This window comes from Hyperolius riggenbachi, chromosome 5, assembly GCF_040937935.1.
Source record: "Hyperolius riggenbachi isolate aHypRig1 chromosome 5, aHypRig1.pri, whole genome shotgun sequence".
NCBI classification, from domain to species: domain Eukaryota; kingdom Metazoa; phylum Chordata; class Amphibia; order Anura; family Hyperoliidae; genus Hyperolius; species Hyperolius riggenbachi.
Window position 1 is genome coordinate 25,609,172 of NC_090650.1, and position 13,079 is coordinate 25,622,250.

Here is a 13,079-nt window from a genome sequence, read left to right on the forward strand (position 1 = left end):
AAATGATTTCAATTGCACATGTGCCCGTTGGAGCTCATTGGTATAATGTCAATAAATTCACAGTGGGGATGCCCCCATGATGTTTATGGGTTAATTGTTTGGTACATCCTCATATTGAACTTCTCCAGTATGGGTTAATATCCTAAAGTATGCAGTGCTTAAGTTGTATACAGCTCACCCTTCCGGATTCGTGAGTAGTATTGTTGTGCTGTACGGGGAGCCGCTCAATCTCACCAGCCCCTATAGGCATAGATGTTCTGGCACCCTACACTTCGCCCTCCACAAACTTACAAAGCCCCGCCGCGCCGAGCCGCACCGCAAGTGTGCTGGCTGTCCCAGCTGTCACTTCTCTTTTACTTCCTCTGCCCCTTATAGGTAGCTACAGGTGCCCCTTAATACTGAGCGTACCTCTGGATACCTAAAACCAAGTAGCTAGAGCAGATGTGTCCATACTTTTTCGGCTTGTGAGCTACTTTAAAAATTAGTCAAAATGATCTACCCCTGTACAATTTAGGAGCACAATGGTATATACAGAATGGAAAATGTAGTGTGGTCGGGATCTACCATGAAGTCCTTGTGATCTACCGGTAGATCGTGATCTACCAAATGGGCACCCCTGAGCTAGAGGTACTTTCAGGTTTTAGGTAGCTAGAATTATCCCTGACTGAAGGGAGATCTCGTCTGTGGCATGCCGAGAGCTAGGTGAATAATCTCTCAATTTTGCTCCACTTGGGACTCTGCATGGGGAAGGAGGGAGGAGCTCAGGGAGGGGAGTGAGCTGCCTTTCCATCATCCGGCGCCTGTAGGCACGCGCCTACAGTGCCTTATGGTAATTCCGGCCCTGCTGGCAGCACCCATGGGCCTAGGGACAATTGCCCCATTTGCCTCTATGGAAGTGTCGGCCCTGATTGAGAGGACTGTAGAGCAGGGGTCTCAAACTCAATTTACCTGGGGGCCGCAGGAGGCAAAGTCAGGATGAGGCTGGGCCGCATAAGGGATTTCACAAAAAAGTCAATCAGCAGCTCCCCCCCGCATTGATTTTTATTTCAAAACCAAATTCACACGGAAGCGAACTATTTTGCCTATTTTACCTTATAGTTTGCTTCACTGCTCCCATTACAAGTAATCCGCCGTGTCCCCGCCACAAAACGAGGGCTGCAGAGCCCCCAAATCACCCGGGGGGCAATCCGCCGGCATTTCCTGGAAGGGGAATGCGGCGGATTACTTGGGAGCACTGAAGCGAACTATAAGGAAGCTTTTGCCGGCGCGGGCCACAAAATATTGTATCAAGGGCCGCAAATGGCCCGAGGGCCGCGAGTTTGAGACCCCTGGGGACATAAGGAATACATCCCTGCTTTACCTCGGCAGACATAAAGATGGCAGCCTCCATATTTGTGTCTAACGAAGAGAAGACGATCTATGAAATGGTGCTTCAGGTACTTTGCTATTTTATTTATTTTTTTATTTATTTTTTTTTTAATTAATGCATAATTCATTAAATGCAACAAAAATTATATACCGTATATAGTTTTTTTTTTACAAAACATTTTTCATGGATAATTTGTTTCAAAAAGAAACATTGTTCTATTAAATTTATATTCACTAGAGGTGCGCTGGATATGTGCAGATATAAGTTATCCCCATTCGGTGTGGGTTATTTAAATACAATTATTGCACACTGGAATTTCCAATAAAAATGAGAGATTCTGATGAAGACGGCCGCTAGCCGTTGAAACATGTTAATCTGAAGCTAACCTGTAGTTATAGAGGGGCGCCCCATTTAACATACACAGGAGCTGGCTATTTCCACCCCATCGGACACATTGCTACTGCCATACAATACTACGGACGGCAGAGGGAAGATAGCGGTGGAGCGCAAGGAAATAATAGCCATATGTATGGTGAGACGCACTAAGGGAAGTGACGTCACCACCTAGAGCTGGAAGGCCGGAAGCTTGAGTCACGGCTGGAGAGGACTGGTGAGGTCGTAGTCTCGGGAATCACGGCTGATGCGACCGCGAGGAAGGTAATTGAGAGCTGAACAACACACCTAGCCGCTATTAAGAAGAAACCCTGGGAGAAATAGTGCTTGGAAGTGGTAAGAGCGATCACTCTGATCTCACTGGGATATCAATATAGTGACTCCATATATCCGTGGAACTCTCTTTCTCTATTAAGATCTATGCTGTGAAGAGTAAGTGTATAGGTGAAATTTCTAATATTACTTTTATCATCTGTAGAGGAACAACATCAACAACTTTCCTTTTTTTTTTTTTTTTTTTTTTTTTTTAAGGAGATTTTTACAACAATATTTTTTAAAGGGGAACCAGCATGCCTCAGTACGAGTGTGTGAGCGTATGAGGAGATTTCATCAAGTGTATGTAGTGGTTTTACAATTGAAATAGCAATATTAAATGGGACCGCAGCGACCGCGAGTCGACTCTACACCCATGCCTCCCATGCCCCCTCAACTCACACGCACCACCTACACCAGATCACAGCTCCTAAAATGGGAGCCTAGCGCAGCCCTGCACCCAGAGGACAGACTCCTGTTTGACTCTGTCTGGAGCCACGTCCAAAAAATCACTGCCCCTGGGTCAGGGCCCCGCTGGGGTCAGCGACGGAGAGGCTGTCGTGCCGGAGCCCATGCGAGACTGAGAAGGAAAGGACTGCGATCAGCCATCCCCGCTGTCCTCCTGGCAAATGTCTGCTCTCTCCCAAACAAGTTGTACGAGCTGCGACTCCTCAGCAACAAGAGGGAACTACGCAGCAACACCCCAGTCCTCTGCTTCACAGAATCATGGCTGCACGACAACATCCCCGACAGTGCCCTCCATCTCCATGGCTTCAGCATCATCCGGGCAGACCGCGACAGCGCGCTCTCAGGGAAAAGAAAAGGGGGTGGCATCTGCTTCTACATCAGCTCTGCCTGGTGCCCCAACACCTCTGTTCTGGCCAAGAGATGCTCCCCTGATCTGGAACTCCTTCTGGTCAACAGCAGACCCGTATACTCACCCAGGGAATTTTCCTCCTATGTCTTTGTTGGGGTGTACATTCCTCCTGACGCTGATGTCAAAACGGCCCTGAGCGTGCTCAGCGACACCATCACGCAGTGGGAGTCGACCCTTCCGGACTCGCTATTCATTATCTTAGGGGACTTCAACAAGGCCAACCTACGCCATGAACTTCCGCGCTACCACCAGCACGTCACCTGCCCCACCAGGAACGCCAATACTCTGGACCACTGCTATACGTAGTGTTGGGCGAACATCTAGATGTTCGGGTTCGGGCCGAACAGGCCGAACATGTCCGCGATGTTCGGGTGTTCGACCCGAACTCCGAACATAATGGAAGTCAATGGGGACCCGAACTTTTGTGCTTTGTAAAGCCTCCTTACATGCTACATACCCCAAATTTACAGGGTATGTGCACCTTGGGAGTGGGTACAAGAGGAAAAAAATTTTTAGCAAAAAGAGCTTATAGTTTTTGAGAAAATCGATTTTAAAGTTTCAAAGGGAAAACTGTCTTTTAAATGCGGGAAATGTCTGTTTTCTTTGCACAGGTAACATGCTTTTTGTCGGCATGCAGTCATAAATGTAATACATATAAGAGGTTCCAGGAAAAGGGACCGGTAATGCTAACCCAGCAGCAGCACACGTGATGGAACAGGAGGAGGGTGGCGCAGGAGGAGAAGGCCACGCTTTGAGACACAACAACCCAGGCCTTGCATGAGGACAAGAAGCGTGCGGATAGCATGCTTTGTACCACCATGCAGTCATAAATGTAATAAAGATAAGTGGTTCAATAAACAGGGACCACGCGGCAACGCTAACCCAGCAGCAGCACACGTGATGGAACAGGAGGAGGCGCAGGAGGAGAAGGCCACGCTTTGTGAGACACAACAACCCAGGCCTTGCATGAGGACAAAAAGCGTGCGGAGAGCATGCTTTGTACCGCCATGTAGTCATAAATGTAATAAAGATAAGAGGTTCAATAAACAGGGACCACGCGGCAACGCTAACCCAGCAGCAGCAGCAGCAGCAGCACACGTGATGGAACAGGAGGAGGCGCAGGAGGAGAAGGCCACGCTTTGTGAGACACAACAACCCAGGCCTTGCATGAGGACAAAAAGCGTGCGGATAGCATGCTTTGTACCGCCATGTAGTCATAAATGTAATAAAGATAAGAGGTTCCATAAACAGGGACCGGCAACGCTAACCCAGCAGCAGCAGCAGCAGCAGCACACGTGATGGAACAGGAGGAGGCGCAGGAGGAGAAGGCCACGCTTTGTGAGACACAACAACCCAGGCCTTGCATGAGGACAAAAAGCGTGCGGATAGCATGCTTTGTACCGCCATGTAGTCATAAATGTAATAAAGATAAGAGGTTCCATAAACAGGGACCACGCGGCAACGGTAACCCAGCAGCAGCAGCAGCAGCAGCAGCACACGTGATGGAACAGGAGGAGGCGCAGGAGGAGAAGGCCACGCTTTGTGAGACACAACAACCCAGGCCTTGCATGAGGACAAAAAGCGTGCGGATATAGCAGCAATGCTTTTTGCCGCCATGCAGTCATAAATGTAATACAGATGAGAGGTTCAATAAACAGGGACCGGAAACGCTAAACCATCCCAGATGTTCATCGGTCATGTTACTTGGTTGGGGTCCAGGAGTGTTGCGTAGTCGTTTCCAATCCAGGATTGATTCATTTTAATTTGAGTCAGACGGTCTGCATTTTCTGTGGAGAGGCGGATACGCCGATCTGTGATGATGCCTCCGGCAGCACTGAAACAGCGTTCCGACATAACGCTGGCTGCCGGGCAAGCCAGCACCTCTATTGCGTACATTGCCAGTTCGTGCCAGGTGTCTAGCTTCATGCCCGGTTTCAGGTCCAGCGGTGCCAGCCACAAATCCGTCTGTTCCTTTATTCCCCTCCAAATTTCCTCCCCTGTGTGCTGCTTATCCCCAAGGCAGATCAGCTTCAGCAACGCTTGCTGACGCATGCCAACAGCTGTGCTGCACTGCTTCCACGATCCTACTGCTGCTGGTGCTGGGTTAGCATTTCCGGATGAGGTACAGCTTTGAGATGCGTTGGAGGAGAAGGAGTCAGAGAGGTAGGTGCTGCTGTTGTTATCCAGCTGTTTGCGGCGTGGGCAACACCCGCGCCGTAGCAGGTGAGGAATCGCTGCCAGGCTCCACAAGGTTCACCCAGTGCGCGGTAAGGGAGATGTATCGACCCTGGCCGAACGCACTCGTCCAGGTGTCAGTGGTGAGGTGAACCTTGCAGGCAACGGCATTCTTCAAGCTTCGGGTTATTTAGCTGACCACGTGCTCATGCAACTCAGGCACTGCAGAGCGCGCAAAGTGGTAGCGGCTGGGAACAACGTAACGTGGGATGGCCACTGACATCATGCCCTTGAAGCTGTTTGTCTCCACCACTCGATATGGCAGCATTTCGCAGGCCAGAAGCTTGGCTATGCTGGCTGGCTGTTACTGCCACGGCCCGGGGGTCATTTGCTGGCAATTTCCTCTTGTGCTCAAACATCTCAGAGACAGACAACTCAACCGTAGCGCTGCACACCGAAGGGCTGTTGGTTGTTGTGTTTGATGAACACTGGGAGACCTCAAGAGCACTAGTCCGGAAAGTGACAGTGTCAGCATCGTCTGATGTTTGTGAATGTTGTGAACCACGCAATGGCTGGGCTACTGCTGCTGCTGAGGCGGGTCTGGTGGTGAGTCTGGTGAACCCAAGGGAGGCAGTGTTGCTGGTGGTACCCTGTCCTGCCGCGTTTGCCCACAGAGTGGGATGTTTGGATAGAATGTGGCGGCTCATGCTGGTGGTGGAGAGGTTGTTAATACTTTTCCCCCTGCTCAGGCGGGTCTTGCACACCTTGCAAATCGCCATGGTAACATCCTCAGTGCAGTCTTCAAAGAAAGCCCAGACTTTAACTGGCTGAGGACTCGGACCTCGTGCGTGATGTGCTGGTGCTGCTTAACCCACTGCTGGACGCTTGAGAGGTCATCCAAGTAATTATCTGGTCCTGTTCTTTTGGATCTGTGAGGGTTGTTGTCCTGGACAACATGGGCAGTATTGAGTGGGTTTTCTTGGGTGCTCCCCTGTGGCCTGTACGTGAACCGTCAGGGGAAACACCTCTTCCCTTGCCCCTCCCTCTTTCACCGGATTTCTTCCTCATTTCACTTATCCTTAAAGTACACGCTGACTGGCAGCAGTACAGTGGCAGTACAGAAATGCTATACAGTGGTGGGTGAGCGGTGTACCACTATTGTCAGCAGTGACACAGAGCACAATGCTATACAGTGGCGGGTGAGCGGTGTACTACTGTTCCCAGCAGACACAGAGTGGAAGTAAACACAATGCTATATAGTGTGGCTGAGCCGTGTACACAGAGTGGCATTAAACACAATGCTATATAGTCTGCTATATAGTCACCCCGAACAGGGTGATGTTCTGCAGAACCCGAACAGTGGCAAACACTGTTCGCCCAACACTACTGGGAGGGAACGCAGATTTTAGTACCTAAACACACGATACAACATGTTTTCCGGGGTCGGACTCTGAGGCACATACAGATGGTCCCGATCATCATCCTCATCATACAACTCTTCTCCTGAGTCTGACCCACCCACCACCTCTGCCACCCCAACATCCCCAGACACAGACCCCTCATCGTCCTCAACATTAACTTGGGATGCTGGCCTGAGCCAGACCTCCTCCTCCACATCAGGCCCCATCATCTCCTCAATGGCAGCCCTCATTAATCGCTCTGGCGACGGACTGATGGACACAACGTTCTCCTCCGGGGAGGGCTGCTGCTGACCACTGGCTGCTGGGGTGGATGTTATAGCTTGCGTGGGGCGTTGGCTGTTGCTGTTGTTGGGAGTGCTGCTCACAGCGGAGGTCTCTGGGGAACTCATGTTGAGCTCATATAGTGGTTGACGGTGAGTGGAGTATTACTGATCCCAGCAATATACACACTGACTGGCAGAGTACGCAATGCTATATAGTGTGGCTGAGCGGTGTACACAGAGTGGCAGTAAACACAATGCTATATAGTCTGGCTGAGCGAGCGGTGTACTACTGTTCCCAGCAGAATCAGAGTGGCAGTAAACAATGGTATATAGTCTGGCTGAGCGGTAGTAAACAATGGTATATAGTCTGGCTGAGCGAGCGGTGTACTACTGTTCCCAGCAGAATCAGAGTGGCAGTAAACAATGGTATATAGTCTGGCTGAGCGGTGTACATAGAGTGTCAGTAAACAATGGTATATAGTCTGGCTGAGCGAGCGGTGTACTACTGTTCCCAGCAGAATCAGAGTGGCAGTAAACAATGGTATATAGTCTGGCTGAGCGGTGTACACAGAGTGTCAGTAAACAATGGTATATAGTCTGGCTGAGCGGTGTACACACAATGCTATATAGTCTGCTATATAGTGTCAGTAAACAATGGTATATAGTCTGGCTGAGCGGTGTACACAGAGTGTCAGTAAACAATGGTATATAGTCTGGCTGAGCGAGCGGTGTACTACTGTTCCCAGCAGAATCAGAGTGGCAGTAAACAATGGTATATAGTCTGGCTGAGCGGTGTACACAGAGTGTCAGTAAACAATGGTATATAGTCTGGCTGAGCGGTGTACACACAATGCTATATAGTCTGCTATATAGTGTCAGTAAACAATGGTATATAGTCTGGCTGAGCGAGCGGTGTACTACTGTTCCCAGCAGAATCAGAGTGGCAGTAAACAATGGTATATAGTCTGGCTGAGCGGTGTACACAGAGTGTCAGTAAACAATGGTATATAGTGTGGCTGAGTGGTGTACACAGAGTGTCAGTAAACAATGGTATATAGTCTGGCTGAGCGGTGTACACAGAGTGTCAGTAAACAATGGTATATAGTCTGGCTGAGCGAGCGGTGTACTACTGTTCCCAGCAGAATCAGAGTGGCAGTAAACAATGGTATATAGTCTGGCTGAGCGGTGTACACAGAGTGTCAGTAAACAATGGTATATAGTGTGGCTGAGTGGTGTACACAGAGTGTCAGTAAACAATGGTATATAGTCTGGCTGAGCGGTGTACACAGAGTGGCAGTAAACACAATGCTATATACTCTGGCTGAGCGAGCGGTGTACTACTGTTCCCAGCAGACACAGAACAGTAAACAGAATGCTATATAGTGTGGCTGAGCGAGCGGTGTACCACTATTCCCAGCAGACACAGAACAGTGAACAGAATGCTATATAGTGTGGCTGAGCGAGCGGTGTACCACTATTCCCAGCAGACACAGAACAGTAAACAGAATGCTATATAGTGTGGCTGAGCGAGCGGTGTACCACTATTCCAAGCAGACACAGAACAGTGAACAGAATGCTATATAGTGTGGCTGAGCGAGCGGTGTACCACTATTCCCAGCAGACACAGAGTGGCAGTAAACAGAATGCTATATAGTGTGGCTGAGCGAGGTACACAGAGTGGCAGTAAACAGAATGCTATATAGTGTGGCTGAGCGAGCGGTGTACCACTATTCCCAGCAGACACAGAACAGTGAACAGAATGCTATATAGTGTGGCTGAGCGAGCGGTGTACCACTATTCCCAGCAGACACAGAACAGTGAACAGAATGCTATATAGTGTGGATGAGCGAGCGGTGTACCACTATTCCCAGCAGACACAGAACAGTAAACAGAATGCTATATAGTGTGGCTGAGCGAGCGGTGTACCACTATTCCCAGCAGACACAGAACAGTGAACAGAATGCTATATAGTGTGGCTGAGCGAGCGGTGTACCACTATTCCCAGCAGACACAGAACAGTGAACAGAATGCTATATAGTGTGGCTGAGCGAGCGGTGTACTACTGTTCCCAGCAGACACAGAACAGTACACAGAATGCTATATAGTGTGGCTGAACGAGCGGTGTACTACTGTTCCCAGCAGACACAGAACAGTACACAGAATGCTATATAGTGTGGCTGAACGAGCGGTGTACCACTATTCCAAGCAGACACAGAACAGTGAACAGAATGCTATATAGTGTGGCTGAGCGAGCGGTGTACCACTATTCCCAGCAGACACAGAGTGGCAGTAAACAGAATGCTATATAGTGTGGCTGAGCGAGGTACACAGAGTGGCAGTAAACAGAATGCTATATAGTGTGGCTGTGCAAGCGGTGTACTACTATTCCCAGCAGACACAGAGTGGCAGTAAACAGAATGCTATATAGTGTGGCTGAGCGAGGTACACAGAGTGGCAGTAAACAGAATGCTGAGCGAGCGGTGTACTACTATTCCCAGCAGCGACACACAATGACTGGGGGGGACCCTGGCTAGCGTGGCTGGAGCGCGAACTACCCTGCCTGCCTACCCAAAGCTAAACCCACAGACAAATGGCGGAGATATGACGTGGTTCGGGTATTTATTTACCCGAACCACGTGACAGTTCGGCCAATCAGAGCGCGTTCGGGTCCGAACCACGTGACCCGTTCGGCCAATCACAGCGCTAGCCGAACGTTCGGGGAACGTTCGGCCATGCGCTCTTAGTTCGGCCATATGGCCGAACGGTTTGGCCGAGCACCGTCAGGTGTTCGGCCGAACTCGAACATCACCCGAACAGGGTGATGTTCTGCAGAACCCGAACAGTGGCGAACACTGTTCGCCCAACACTATACGGTCCTGAAAGATGCCTACAAGGCAACCCCGCGAGCTGCACTTGGCTCATCGGACCACTGCATCATTCACCTGATACCCACCTACAGGAGACGCCTGGAAACTGCAAAACCAGTCCTAAGATCCAGCAAAGTCTGGTCGGAGGAGGCTAAACAACACTGCACGAACTGGAAGGCTCTGGAAACACCGAACTTGGATGAGTGGGCAGACGTTGTATCCTCGTACATCAGCTTTTGTGAGGAGCAGTGTGTACCAACAAAAATCCACAAACACTACCCAAATGACAAACCCTGGTTCTCTAATAAACTTAGGCATCTGCGCAGAAGCAAGGAACTGGCGTTCAAGTCTGGCAACCAGGAGGAGTATAGGAGGGCAAAAAACACCCTAAACAAGGAACTGAGGGCCGCCAAAAAGAACTACGCGGTAAAACTGGAACAGAACCTCTCCTCAAGAGACACACGAACTGTCTGGAAGGGGCTCAAGGCTGCCACGAACTACAAGCCCCCTCCGCAGCATGCAACTCCCAGCACCGAGCTCGCTGAGAACCTCAGTGAGTTCTATTGCAGATTTGAGAATCCAGCAAGGTCCCCCGAGCCTCCGGCCACCTCCTCTGACTTAGAACCCCCACATCCAAGCCCACCCCCCCTTGAGGTGTATGAGGATGACGTCAGGAAACACCTGTCAAGGATTAATGCAAGGAAAGCCTCAGGCCCAGATGGAGTGTCACCAGCCTGTCTGAAAACCTGCGCACAGCAGCTTGCTCCCATTCTCTCATCCATCTTCACCAAGTCCATCCAGGAAGGCAGGGTCCCTGCTTGCTTCAAGAGGTCCACAATCATCCCGGTCCCCAAAAAACAGGGCGTCTCAGACCTCAACAATTTCAGGCCGGTGGCTCTCACCTCAGTCATCATGAAAGCCTTTGAAAGCTTGGTTTTGTCTTTCCTCAAGAAATCGACCGAATCCCTGCTGGACCCGTTTCAGTTTGCATATAGAGCAAACAGGTCTACTGACGACGCCATAAATATCTGCCTGGAGCTTGTAAATGAACACCTGGACAGACCTGACTCATACGCCAGGATCCTTCTACTCGACTTTAGCTCGGCGTTTAACACCATCAGCCCCCTAATACTTCAAGAAAATCTTGCTGCCCTCGGAGTCCACCCCACCCTCTGCCTCTGGATCACGGACTTCCTAAGTAATAGATCCCAAGCCGTCAAGCTGAACACTATCATCTCCCAACCAAGGATCACCAATACAGGGGCCCCCCAAGGTTGCATACTGTCGCCGTTCCTATTCTCCCTATACACTAACAATTGCAGGTCCACCGCAGACTCCGTCAAAGTCCTCAAGTTCGCTGACGACACCACCATCGTTGGCCTCATCTCTGGAAATGATGAGCAGGAGTATCGCCACCAGATTGACAGAATTTGCCATTGGTGTAGGGAGAACGGGCTGGTCCTGAACACTACAAAAACGGTTGAGATGATTGTCGATTTTAGGAAACGCGCCACCACCCCACCCCCGATCAGCATTGACGGCACGGCAGTTGAGAACGTCCCCTGTGCACGCCTCCTTGGCACGACAATCTCTAAGGACCTGACGTGGAAAACCAACACTACCTCAACCCAGAAAAAAGCCCAGCAGAGGCTATTTTTCCTACGCCAACTAAAGAAGTTCGGTATGGCCCACGAGCTTCTGTCGAGCTTCTACACTGCCACAATTGAATCTGTCCTTTGCTCCTCCATCCTGGTCTGGTATGCTGGATCCTCCGCCAGCGACAGACACAAACTGCAGAGGGTCATCAGATCAGTGGAGAGAATCATCGGGAAACCACTCCCCTCTCTCGCCCAGATCTTCAACTCTAGACTGCGCTCCAGAGCTCAAAAAATCGCTAATGACCCGTCCCACCCAGGTTTCCGCTTCTTTAATAAGCTCCCCCTAGGCCGGAGATTCCGATCCATCTACACCAGGACCACAAGACACAGGAACAGTTTCTTCCCCTCAGCCGTGAACTATCTGAACTCTTAGATCCCTCCTCATCCTACCACGACAAGTGGTGCCTAGTAGCACCCAGCCTGACCGTATGGCTGCACACTTCATATATACGTGTTCAAATGTGTTCAAATGCTGTAACTGTACCCTTTATATTGTCTGTCTGCTTACATATATGTATCGTTATGTCTGCTTGTTCTCACCTAGCCCTGTACTTGCCAAACCCAATTCCGGGCACAGCCCAGTCGTGCTTGGCGAAATAAAAGATTCTGATTCTGATTCTGAAAAATAAAGTCACCCTTTTTATTGGAAATTCCAGCGTGCAATAATTGTATTTAAATAACCCACACCGAATGGGGATAACTTACATCTGCACATATCCAGCGCACCTCTAGTGAATATAAACGTATAGATTGCCTTGTGTAAGGGTGGGGAAGGGGGAGAACCCCACCTTGGAGGGTAGCAGCAGGAAGCAATAGGTTACTATTCAGCAGCACATGGTACTGCTAGTTCTTTAGAATATACCGTATATACTCGCATATAAGCCGACCCGCATATAAGCCGACCCCCCAACTTTTCCCTGAAAAACCAGGGGAAAATGATTGACCCCCATATAAGCCGGGGGTAGGAAATGCTGGCCGCCTTATTCCCCGAGTGTGTCTTAGTATAGCTAGTAAAGTGTCCAGTATGGGTAGGTAGTGCCCCAGTATAGCTAGTATAGTGCCCAGTATAGCTAGTATAGTGCTCAGTATAGCTAGTATAGTGCTCAGTATAGCTAGTAAAGTGCCCCAGTTTAGCTAGTATACTGCCCAGTACAGCTAGTATAGTGCTCAGTATAGCTAGTAAAGTGCCCCAGTTTAGCTAGTATAGTGCTCAGTATAGTGCTCAGTATAGCTAGTATAGTGCTCAGTATAGCTAGTAAAATGCCCCAGTTTAGCTAGTATAGTGCTCAGTATAGTGCTCAGTATAGCTAGTATAGTGCTCAGTATAGCTAGTATAGTGCCCCAGTTTAGCTAGTATAGTGCTCAGTATAGCTAGTATAGTGCTCAGTATAGCTAGTATAGTGCTCAGTATAGCTAGTAAAGTGCCCCGTATAGCTAGTATAGTGCTCAGTATAGCTAGTATAGTGCCCCAGTATAGCTAGTATAGTGCTCAGTATAGCTAGTATAGTGCTCAGTATAGCTAGTATAGTGCTCAGTATAGCTAGTATAGTGCCCCAGTTTAGCTAGTATAGTGCTCAGTATAGCTAGTATAGTGCCCCAGTTTAGCTAGTATAGTGCTCAGTATAGCTAGTATAGTGCCCCAGTTTAGCTAGTATAGTGCCCCAGTTTAGCGCTCAGTATAGCTAGTATAGCGCCCCAGTTTAGCTAGTATAGCGCTCAGTAAAGCTAGTTACGTGCCCCAGTT